The sequence below is a fragment of the Salvelinus fontinalis genome, chromosome 11 (assembly GCF_029448725.1).
Source record: "Salvelinus fontinalis isolate EN_2023a chromosome 11, ASM2944872v1, whole genome shotgun sequence".
Taxonomy (NCBI): domain Eukaryota; kingdom Metazoa; phylum Chordata; class Actinopteri; order Salmoniformes; family Salmonidae; genus Salvelinus; species Salvelinus fontinalis.
In genome coordinates this window covers 3,553,797-3,566,296 of record NC_074675.1, presented here as the reverse complement: position 1 = coordinate 3,566,296, position 12,500 = coordinate 3,553,797, and the positions used below count along the sequence as shown (strand labels likewise).

The following is a 12,500-nucleotide window of genomic DNA, read 5'->3' as shown; positions in this document are numbered from 1 at the left end:
CTCATACGCATATGAATAAAGAATGACTTGACAAATGTTCCCCGTTAGTATGTCTGATCAGGATGAGTTACATCTAGCTGTATGTGTATGTAATGACATGAGAGAGTAGCATACGGAATACTTTAGACCAGAGCCCTATTCCCTATATAGTACACTACTTTAGACCAGAGCCCTATTCCCTATATAGTGCACTACTTTAGACCAGAGCCCTATTACCTATATAGTGCACTACTGTAGACCAGAGCCCTATTCCCTATATAGTGCACTACTGTAGACCAGAGCCCTATTCCCTATATAGTGCACTACTTTAGACCAGAGCCCTATTCCCTATATAGTGCACTACTGTAGACCAGAGCCCTATTCCCTATATAGTACACTACTTTAGACCAGAACCCTATTCCCTATATAGTGCACTACTTTAGACCAGAACCCTATTCCCTATATAGTGCACTACTTTAGACCAGAACCTTACAAAGGGAATAGGGCTTCTTTTGGGATGGCCTCGTTCTTATGCTTCTAGAAGAATGACAACAGTAGCCCCTTCTACTCTCTACCTTCTCGTGAGTCATCAATATTTTACAGAGTACAGGAGAAACAACGAGCTTCAGACTTGTTCCTTGAGCTTCAGACTTCCTTGAGCTTCAGACTTGTTCAAATGGTTCCTTGAGCTTCAGACTTGTTCAAATGGTTCAGAAGACAGTAGACTGAGCAAGTCGTAGTAGCTATGGATGTAAAGTTAAATACAGAAGTCATAGTAGATATGGATGTAAAGTTAAATACAGAAGTCGTAGTAGATATGGTTGTAAAGTTAAATACAGAAGTCGTAGTGGATATGGATGTAAAGTTAAATACAGAAGTCGTAGTGGATATGGTTGTAAAGTTAATTACAGAAGTCATAGTAGATATGGGATGTAAAGTTAAATACAGTAGTCGTAGTAGATATGGATGTAAAGTTAAATACAGAAGTCATAGTAGATATGGTTGTAAAGTTAAATACAGAAGTCATAGTAGATATGGTTGTAAAGTTAAATACAGAAGTCATAGTAGATATGGATGTAAAGTTAATTACAGAAGTCGTAGTGGATATGGTTGTAAAGTTAAATACAGAAGTCATAGTAGATATGGTTGTAAAGTTAAATACAGAAGTCATAGTAGATATGGTTGTAAAGTTAAATACAGAAGTCGTAGTGGATATGGATGTAAAGTTAAATACAGAAGTCGTAGTAGATATGGATGTAAAGTTAAATACAGAAGTCGTAGTGGATATGGATGTAAAGTTAAATACAGAAGTCGTAGTGGATATGGATGTAAAGTTAAATACAGAAGTCATAGTAGATATGGATGTAAAGTTAAATACAGAAGTCATAGTAGATATGGGATGTAAAGTTAAATACAGAAGTCGTAGTGGATATGGATGTAAAGTTAAATACAGAAGTCATAGTGGATATGGGTTGTAAAGTTAATTACAGAAGTCATAGTAGATATGGATGTAAAGTTAAATACAGAAGTCATAGTAGATATGGATGTAAAGTTAAATACAGAAGTCGTAGTAGATATGGATGTAAAGTTAAATACAGAAGTCGTAGTGGATATGGTTGTAAAGTTAAATACAGGAATATAAACACCTTGAAATCCTTTTTGTATCTCAACTCAAGATACAGTCATCGTGACTTCCTGTAAGGTTTCCTATAGCGTTGACCTCGTGTAGATATCTGGGGGTGTCACGTTCGTCATAAGGAGTAGACCAAGATGCAGCTTGGTATGTTTCCATCCTTTATTTTGGAAATGAAACCTTCAAACAACAAAACGAACAAATGAAACTTGCCACTAATAATAATGCTCACTGGCAACTATACCTCGACAAGATCCCACAAAGCACAATGGGAAAATGGCTACCTAAATATGATCCCCAATCAGAGACAACGATAAACAACTGCCTCTGATTGGGAACCATATCAGGCCAACATAGACATACAAAACCCCTAGATAACCCACCCTAAATCACACCCCGACCCAACCAACATAGAGAATAAACAGCTCTCTATGATCAGGGTGTGACAGGGGGGGAACCCCGCTGTTCCTTCCTATAGAAAATGTACCTGATCTGACATTGTTACTTCCTGGAAGGTTTCCTATAGTGTTGACCTCATGTAGATATTTGAGGGAACTGTTCCTACCTATAGAAAATGTACCTGATCTAACGTGACTGAGGGAAGAGCCTTTTATTGTGCCAGCATTAGGACTTGAGAAACACAGTATTGTATGACATGACATGATGATATGAAATAATTCAAAATGGCTGATAACTCCACTCTCTCTGTATATAGTTGGAGTTACCTACACTTTAAACCTTGGTCCTGTGTTACGTGTTATTCCCAGCTAACCACTACAGAGTGTCGTTGTCAGCGCACCTTGACGTGTGGTTTTGATGTCTGTTATAAAAAACAGCTTTCCCTGCAGGCCCAGAACATCGGAGGTCGCTGGCTCCTCGTTGACTAGGGGACTGGTCACGAGGCGTGACAATGACCATAGGAGCTGGCAACACTTCACAACCTGCTTTGGGACCTGGCTAGGAAGCTGGTACCGCTGGGGAGCTGAGGACTGGCACCCCGCTAAGCCTGTACAGCTGGTCCACCTGCACCATGCCTCTCTACTTCCTGACTGGGTACTGCAGCAGATAGATGGTATAGCTGGTATATTATCACCTGACTGGGTCTGCAGAAGATAGATGGTATAGCTGGTATCACCTGACTGGGTCAGCAGCAGATAGATGGTATAGCTGGTATCACCTGACTGGGTCATTAGCAGATAGATGGTATAGCTGGTATATTATCACCTAACTGGGTCAGCAGCAGATAGATGGTATAGCTGTTATATTATCACCTAACTGGGTCAGCAGCAGATAGATGGTATAGCTGGTATATTATCACCTAACTGGGTCAGCAGCAGATAGATGGTATAGCTGGTATATTATCACCTAACTGGGTCAGCAGCAGATAGATGGTATAGCTGTTATATTATCACCTAACTGGGTCAGCAGCAGATAGATGGTATAGCTGTTATATTATCACCTGACTGGGTCTGCAGCAGATAGATGGTATAGCTGGTATATTATCATCTAACTGGGTCAGCAGCAGATAGATGGTATAGCTGGTATATTATCACCTAACTGGGTCTGCAGCAGATAGATGGTATAGCTGGTATATTATCACCTAACTGGGTCAGCAGCAGATAGATGGTATAGCTGGTATATTATCACCTAACTGGGTCAGCAGCAGATAGATGGTATAGCTGTTATATTATCACCTAACTGGGTCTGCAGCAGATAGATGGTATAGCTGGTAGCTGGTATATTATCACCTGACTGGGTCAGCAGCAGATAGATGGTATAGCTGGTATATTATCACCTAACTGGATTAGCAGCAGATAGATGGTATAGCTGGTATATTATCACCTAACTGGGTCTGCAGCAGATAGATGGTATAGCTGGTATATTATCACCTAACTGGGTCTGCAGCAGATAGATGGTATAGCTGGTATATTATCACCTAACTGGGTCAGCAGCAGATAGATGGTATAGCTGTTATATTATCAACTAACTGGGTCAGCAGCAGATAGATGGTATAGCTGGTATATTATCACCTAACTGGGTCAGCAGCAGATAGATGGTATAGCTGTTATATTATCACCTAACTGGGTCAGCAGCAGAGAGATGGTATAGCTGGTATATTATCACCTAACTGGGTCAGCAGCAGATAGATGGTATAGCTGTTATATTATCACCTAACTGGGTCAGCAGCAGATAGATGGTATAGCTGTTAGCTGGTATATTATCACCTAACTGGGTCAGCAGCAGATAGATGGTATAGCTGGTATATTATCACCTAACTGGGTCAGCAGCAGATAGATGGTATAGCTGGTATATTATCACCTAACTGGGTCAGCAGCAGATAGATGGTATAGCTGTTATATTATCACCTAACTGGGTCAGCAGCAGATAGATGGTATAGCTGGTATATTATCACCTAACTGGGTCAGCAGCAGATAGATGGTATAGCTGGTATATTATCACCTAACTGGGTCAGCAGCAGATAGATGGTATAGCTGGTATATTATCACCTAACTGGGTCAGCAGCAGATAGATGGTATAGCTGTTATATTATCACCTAACTGGGTCAGCAGCAGAGAGATGGTATAGCTGGTATATTATCACCTAACTGGGTCAGCAGCAGATAGATGGTATAGCTGTTATATTATCACCTAACTGGGTCAGCAGCAGATAGATGGTATAGCTGTTAGCTGGTATATTATCATCTGACTGGGTCAGCAGCAGATAGATGGTATAGCTGGTAGCTGGTATATTATCATCTAACTGGGTCAGCAGCAGATAGATGGTATAGCTGTTATATTATCACCTAACTGGGTCTGCAGCAGATAGATGGTATAGCTGGTAGCTGGAATATTATCACCTAACTGGGTCAGCAGCAGATAGATGGTATAGCTGGTAGCTGGTATATTATCATCTGACTGGGTCAGCAGCAGATAGATGGTATAGCTGGTAGCTGGTATATTATCATCTAACTGGGTCAGCAGCAGATAGATGGTATAGCTGTTATATTATCAACTAACTGGGTCAGCAGCAGATAGATGGTATAGCTGTTATATTATCACCTAACTGGGTCTGCAGCAGATAGATGGTATAGCTGTTATATTATCACCTAACTGGGTCTGCAGCAGATAGATGGTATAGCTGTTATATTATCACCTAACTGGGTCTGCAGCAGATAGATGGTACAGCTGGTATATTATCACCTAACTGGGTCAGCAGCAGATAGATGGTATAGCTGTTATATTATCACCTAACTGGGTCTGCAGCAGATAGATGGTATAGCTGGTATATTATCACCTAACTCGGTCAGCAGCAGATAGATGGTATAGCTGTTATATTATCACCTAACTGGGTCAGCAGCAGATAGATGGTATAGCTGTTATATTATCACCTAACTGGGTCAGCAGCAGATAGATGGTATAGCTGGTATATTATCACCTAACTGGGTCAGCAGCAGATAGATGGCATAGCTGGTATATTATCACCTAACTGGGTCAGCAGCAGATAGATGGTATAGCTGTTATATTATCACCTAACTGGGTCTGCAGCAGAGAGATGGTATAGCTGTTATATTATCACCTAACTGGGTCTGCAGCAGAGAGATGGTATAGCTGTTATATTATCACCTAACTGGGTCAGCAGCAGATAGATGGTATAGCTGGTATATTATCACCTAACTGGGTCTGCAGCAGATAGATGGTATATTATCACCTAACTGGGTCAGCAGCAGATAGATGGTATAGCTGGTATATTATCACCTAACTGGGTCAGCAGCAGATAGATGGTATAGCTGGTAGCTGGTATATTATCACCTAACTGGGTCTGCAGCAGAGAGATGGTATAGCTGTTATATTATCACCTAACTGGGTCTGCAGCAGAGAGATGGTATAGCTGTTATATTATCACCTAACTGGGTCTGCAGCAGATAGATGGTATATTATCACCTAACTGGGTCAGCAGCAGATAGATGGTATAGCTGTTATATTATCACCTGACTGGGTCAGCAGCAGATAGATGGTATAGCTGTTATATTATCACCTAACTGGGTCAGCAGCAGATAGATGGTATAGCTGCTAGCTGTTATAGGTTCGCTGCATGGTTCCTGCTGCCTGGTGGAGAGAGGGGTTTAGTGCTTCACAGTTGGGCTAATCTTTTTTCCCTCTGACGGAATTCAAATCCCCAAATGCTGTTTTTGGGGGCAGGTTTTAAACTGGGGAGGAGGGGAGGGTTGAGCATACACAGTCAGAGCCATATAGATGTTCTATTTAATGCTGTGGTGGGAAGTGTACCTCGTATGAGATACATGTTCTATTTAATGAGGTGGTGGGAAGTGTACCTGGTATAAGATACATGTTCTATTTAATGAAGTGGTGGGAAGTGTACCTGGTATAAGATACATGTTCTATGTAATGAGGTGGTGGGAAGTGTACCTCGTATAAGATACATGTTCTATGTAATGAGGTGGTGGGAAGTGTACCTCGTATAAGATACATGTTCTATGTAATGAGGTGGTGGGAAGTGTACCTAGTATAAGATACATGTTCTATTTAATGAAGTGGTGGGAAGTGTACCTAGGACTCTTTCATTTGATCTGGCTCACATGGACAGAAAATATCAACTATTTATTTATTTTATTTTTATTTCACCTTTATATATAACCAAGTAGGCAAGTTGAGAACACGTTCTCATTTACAATTGCGACCTGGCCAAGATAAAGCAAAGCAGTTCGACACCTACAACAACACAGAGTTACACATAAACAAACATACAGTCAATAATACAGTAGAAAAATAAGTCTATATACAATGTGAGCAAATGAGGTGAGATAAGGGATGTTAAAGGCAATAAAAAGGCCACGGTGGCCAAGTAAATACAATCGATAATAATAAAAATGTTTATTCATCAAAAAATAGATCACAAATTAAAGAGGAAATGTCTCAACAATCATATGAATTTAAACATCATAAGAAAAGCATCTCATCTCCAGTCAGAATCAATGAACCTGTTGATTCCCTCCTGTATCAATTAAGCTTGTTTCTCCTAACTAGCCTAGCGGCTGTTGTGCTGGAGAGTTCGGTCACACTGAGAGACATAGACCCCTGTGGTCAGCCTGCTGAGCAGTTAGCTGGTAATACGCTCTGACCTGGCTAGCCTGTTCCAGCCCTCTGAGGCTCAGTGCTGGGGAGGGAGATGGGGTCAGTGAGATGGCTCAGTGCTGGGGAGGGAGATGGGGTCAGTGAGATGGCTCAGTGCTGGGGAGGGAGATGGGGTCAGTGGGTGTGAGATGGCTCAGTGCTGGGGAGGGAGATGGGGTCAGTAGGTGTGAGATGGCTCAGTGCTGGGGAGGGAGATGGGGTCAGTGGGTGTGAGATGGCTCAATGCTGGGGAGGGAGATGGGGTCAGTGAGATGGCTCAGTGCTGGGGAGGGAGATGGGGTCAGTGGGTGTGGGATGGCGTGAAGAGACTCAGCACAGTGAAGTGAATATTTGCGTTTCCACTATGTTATGACCCCGACCCGTTCTTTCCCGTTCCCGCCATTTGTGACCTGTACTGCCCGTACCAAACCGTTTTGCCATGGGGAAAAAACCCAAAAATGAGTGTTTCTTATTGGACAACTCAAAGGTAGTCACCTCCCTGTTTTCTTCCATTTGAACACGACCCAGCGGTTACAGCTGCTGTTTAAAATGAAACGTGATGCGGACACTGAGGTAGATGCCTTCAATCAATAAACAGTGATACAGCATTCTGATAAAAACACTTTTTTTTTTTTTAAACAATCAATCATTTAAATGATAAAAAAAAGACATATGAACATTCGTCAAAACACCTGCAGCAGATTCATACTGATGACGTCATATCCCTGCGCCGGAAAACGGGGCTTTAAAGTCGTGTTCACTTGCTAGTCGGAAACTAGGAAATTCTGACTTTCTAACTGGTTGAACGCGACACGTGTATAACCACGACCAGTTAGCAAGTCGGAAAGTTCCAAGTTCCGATTAGCACGTGAACACGGAATAATGATTGTTTTGAAAGGAAGCCATTTTGTTTTTTTGTCACCCTCTACCTGCCTGCCATGTTCTCATCAAGACAAAACATTTTATCAACATAAAAAAATAAAAATAATCGATGTTATAAATCTATCAAATAAAATCTCCAGTTTTAAACCAATCCCTTTTCATATAAAACATATAGATATATATAATACCTTAAAAAAATATAGATTTAACAATGTAATAACTCCAACAGCCAACAGAGCCGAGAAGAACAGATAAGTCTTTTTTTTTTTAGAACAGTTTGTTGACACAGAATTAAAACTACGGTCTTTATTTCTGCCTGACGAGCTGTCCACGTTTTCAACAATATGTTATGGTGTAGAACACGATATTATTCCATGTCACCATACCGAACCTCGTCTTATTGATGGCATTATCTATACAGAACATTACATTATTCAACGTCTACATACAGAACCCCCCCCCCGTCGTATTGTTGTCATTATCTGTCATTTTCACACAGCTGTTTCTCAGCATTAGAAGGAGTATGTTGTTCCAGGGTCATGTTGAATACATTAAGCAAAAGGGGGGGGGTACCACGATCAGTGGGTTTTACACATATCTATACATTATTAATGTGTCATGTAATGTCTCTGGAAGGTGATTCAAGTAACGTCTTCTGTACCTCTGTCTGTTTGTGTCCTCTCTTCTCTGCAGGTCATCAGAGCAGTGCTGCTGTGTCCGGTCCATATCAGACACATTGTTGTCCACCGGGTTTAATCTGTGTCAGACACATTGTCCACCGGGTTTAATCTGTGTCAGACACATTGTCCACCGGGTTTAATCTGTGTCAGACACATTGTCCACCTGGTTTAATCTGTGTCAGACACATTGTTCACCGGGTTTAATCTGTGTCAGACACATTGTCCACCGCGTTTAATCTGTGTCAGACACATTGTTCACCGGGTTTAATCTGTGTCAGACACATTGTCCACCTGGTTTAATCTGTGTCAGACACATTGTCCACCGGGTTTAATCTGTGTCAGACACATTGTTGTCCACCGGGTTTAATCTGTGTCAGACACATTGTCCACCGGGTTTAATCTGTGTCAGACACATTGTCCACCGGGTTTAATCTGTGTCAGACACATTGTCCACCTGGTTGTATTCTATATCCTGTCAGTGATGTTGTCCACCTGGTTGTATTCTATATCCTGTCAGTGATGTTGTCCAGGTGGTGTATTCTATATCCTGTCAGTGATGTTGTCCAGGTGGTGTATTCTATATCCTGTCAGTGATGTTGTCCAGGTGGTGTATTCTATATCCTGTCAGTGATGTTGTCCAGGTGGTGTATTCTATATCCTGTCAGTGATGTTGTCCAGGTGGGTGTATTCTATATCCTGTCAGTGATGTTGTCCAGGTGGTGTATTCTATATCCTGTCAGTGATGTTGTCCAGGTGGTGTATTCTATATCCTGTCAGTGATGTTGTCCAGGTGGGTGTATTCTATATCCTGTCAGTGATGTTGTCCAGGTGGGTGTATTCTATATCCTGTCAGTGATGTTGTCCAGGTGGGTGTATTCTATATCCTGTCAGTGATGTTGTCCACCTGGTTGTATTCTATATCCTGTCAGTGATGTTGTCCAGGTGGTGTATTCTATATCCTGTCAGTGATGTTGTCCAGGTGGGTGTATTCTATATCCTGTCAGTGATGTTGTCCAGGTGGTGTATTATATATCCTGTCAGTGATGTTGTCCAGGTGGTGTATTCTATATCCTGTCAGTGATGTTGTCCAGGTGGTGTATTCTATATCCTGTCAGTGATGTTGTCCAGGTGGTGTATTCTATATCCTGTCAGTGATGTTGTCCAGGTGGTGTATTCTATATCCTGTCAGTGATGTTGTCCAGGTGGGTGTATTCTATATCCTGTCAGTGATGTTGTCCACCTGGTTGTATTCTATATCCTGTCAGTGATGTTGTCCAGGTGGTGTATTCTATATCCTGTCAGTGATGTTGTCCAGGTGGTGTATTCTATATCCTGTCAGTGATGTTGTCCACCTGGTTGTATTCTATATCCTGTCAGTGATGTTGTCCAGGTGGTGTATTCTATATCCTGTCAGTGATGTTGTCCAGGTGGGTGTATTCTATATCCTGTCAGTGATGTTGTCCAGGTGGTGTATTCTATATCCTGTCAGTGATGTTGTCCAGGTGGTGTATTCTATATCCTGTCAGTGATGTTGTCCAGGTGGGTGTATTCTATATCCTGTCAGTGATGTTGTCCAGGTGGTGTATTCTATATCCTGTCAATGATGTTGTCCAGGTGGTTGTATTCTATATCCTGTCAGTGATGTTGTCCAGGTGGTGTATTCTATATCCTGTCAGTGATGTTGTCCACCTGGTTGTATTCTATATCCTGTCAGTGATGTTGTCCAGGTGGTGTATTCTATATCCTGTCAGTGATGTTGTCCAGGTGGTGTATTCTATATCCTGTCAGTGATGTTGTCCAGGTGGGTGTATTCTATTTCCTGTCAGTGATGTTGTTCAGGTGGTGTATTCTACATCCTGTCAGTTGTACCTAATGGAAAGGCATGTCAGAGCCCTGTACTCCAGTGAGTCATGTTTTCTCATCTTTTCTGTTGTGTATTTCATCCGTTCCTCCTCTCAGAGATAAAAGACCGTGATGGTGTTTTCTCCCGTGGCTTGTTAGCTGAGGAGGTCTCCAGTGGTTGGGGGATGGGAAACAGTCAGGGTGTTTCAGGAAGCTTCGTACGGCAGAGGACAGCTCATCTTTCACCACCTGTAAACCAGAAGGAAACAGCATTCTAGTTCCAGTAGACAGTGAGGTCCAGTTTGTGTTTTTCACCTAGATGTCTCGGTACCTTTTCCAATCCCAATCTAGCCATTAGTTTATAAATAACACATTGTTTCTCGTCAGGCTAATTATTTGACTTTGATTATAGGAAAATGCCACACAAAGTTACAGTACGTATCGGTGCAGCTGTTTGGCTCTGAATAATCCTATTGGACGGCAACAGCAACAGGAAATGAACCACAGCTAAAGAGCACAGGTTCTGTTAAGACCTATACTGTAGTGACCCAGGGGACATGACCTCTGCTGAGCTCTGAGCTAAACTCACTGTCAGGATGAATAACTGACAACAGAAGCTTTCGACATCACTATGATGTAACACCATTCACCAAAGGCCAAACCAGCCCGGCATAGTGTAGAAGGGTTCTGACAGTGTAGAAGGGTCCTGACATAGTGTAGAAGGGTCCTGACATAGTGTAGAAGGGTTCTGACATAGTGTAGAAGGGTCCTGACATAGTGTAGAAGGGTCCTGACATAGTGTAGAAGGGTTCTGACATAGTGTAGAAGGGTTATGACATAGTGTAGAAGGGTCCTGACAGTGTAGAAGGGTTCTGACAGTGTAGAAGGGTTCTGACAGTATAGAAGGGTTCTGACAGTGTAGAAGGGTTCTGACCGTGTAGAAGGGATTGTTTTCTAAGAGCCCTCTGTGTTATTGACTGAGCTTTGAGAGATTTAGCTGCACTCACTTTGAGTTCTGGCACTCTCTTCCTCTCACTATTCTATCCCTCCTTTCCTCCACTCTCTCTCTCTCTCCTACTCTCTCTGTTTCCTTCTCTCTCTCCTCCTCGCTCTCTCGTCTCTTTCTCTACTCTTCCTCTCTCTCTCTCTTTCTCCTCTCGCTTTTTCCTTCTCTGTCTTCTCTCTCATTCTTTCATTCTCTCTCTCTCCCTCCACTATCTCTCTCCGTCTCTCTCTCTGCTCTGTCCTTCCTGCAGCATTAGACCTTTTGTTCGTAGCCTCTCTGCCTCAATACAGCCTGTCTACCCAGCTATCTCCATCACACACACACACACACACACACACACACACACACACACACACACACACACACACACACACACACACACACACACACACACACATACACACACACACACACACATCCTCAAAGAAAACCGAAAACACAGTCTGCACGACACTCCAGGCCATCACCATCGTCACAGTCCTATATTCAGTCTGGGGAACAGAGGGAGGGGAGAGGAAGAGCAGAGGAGGGAGGACGATTGGAAGGATCGGGGGGGAACAGCGAAGCATCCGTCACTTCCTGTTTACTATAGCAGCTTCCTATTCCACACAGAGAGATGAGAGACTGTTGCTGTTGCTAGGCGCTGTCTGCCGTCTACTGGTCATCTACTGGCACTGCCTTCTAGCAACACCGCTAACCAAGACCACTGCCATCTAGCAACACCGCTAACCAAGACCACTGCCATCTAGCAACACCGCTAACCAAGACCACTGACATCTAGCAACACCGCTAACCAAGACCACTGCCATCTAGCAACACCGCTAACCACTGCCATCTAGCAACACCGCTAACCACTGCCATCTAGCAACACCGCTAACCAAGACCACTGCCATCTAGCAACACCGCTAACCAAGACCACTGCCATCTAGCAACACCGCTAACCAAGACCACTGCCATCTAGCAACACCGCTAACCAAGACCACTGCCATCTAGCAACACCGCTAACCAAGACCACTGCCATCTAGCAACACCGCTAACCAAGACCACTGCCATCTAGCAACACCGCTAACCAAGACCACTGCTATCTAGCAACACCGCTAACCAAGACCACTGCCATCTAGCAACACCGCTAACCAAGACCACTGCCGTATAGCAACACCGCTAACCAAGACCACTGCCATCTAGCAACACCGCTAACCAAGACCACTGCCATCTAGCAACACCGCTAACCAAGACCACTGCCATCTAGCAACACCGCTAACCAAGACCACTGCCATCTAGCAACACCGCTAACCAAGACCACTGCCATCTAGCAACACCGCTAACCACTGCCATCTAGCAACACC

The 12,500-nt window shown here is 43.0% G+C and overlaps 1 protein-coding gene across 1 annotated transcript in view; it reads right to left on the bottom strand.

The window, feature by feature from the left end:
- Nucleotides 1-6,225: 6,225 nt before the first annotated feature.
- The window catches only part of LOC129864886 (shaker-related potassium channel tsha2-like), a 62,407-nt gene continuing 56,132 nt past the window's right edge, over nt 6,226-12,500 (bottom strand). The window contains exon 2 of the mRNA XM_055937189.1: nt 6,226-10,397. The gene's annotated coding sequence lies outside the window, so the exon portion shown is untranslated. The remainder of the gene's footprint in view (nt 10,398-12,500) is intronic.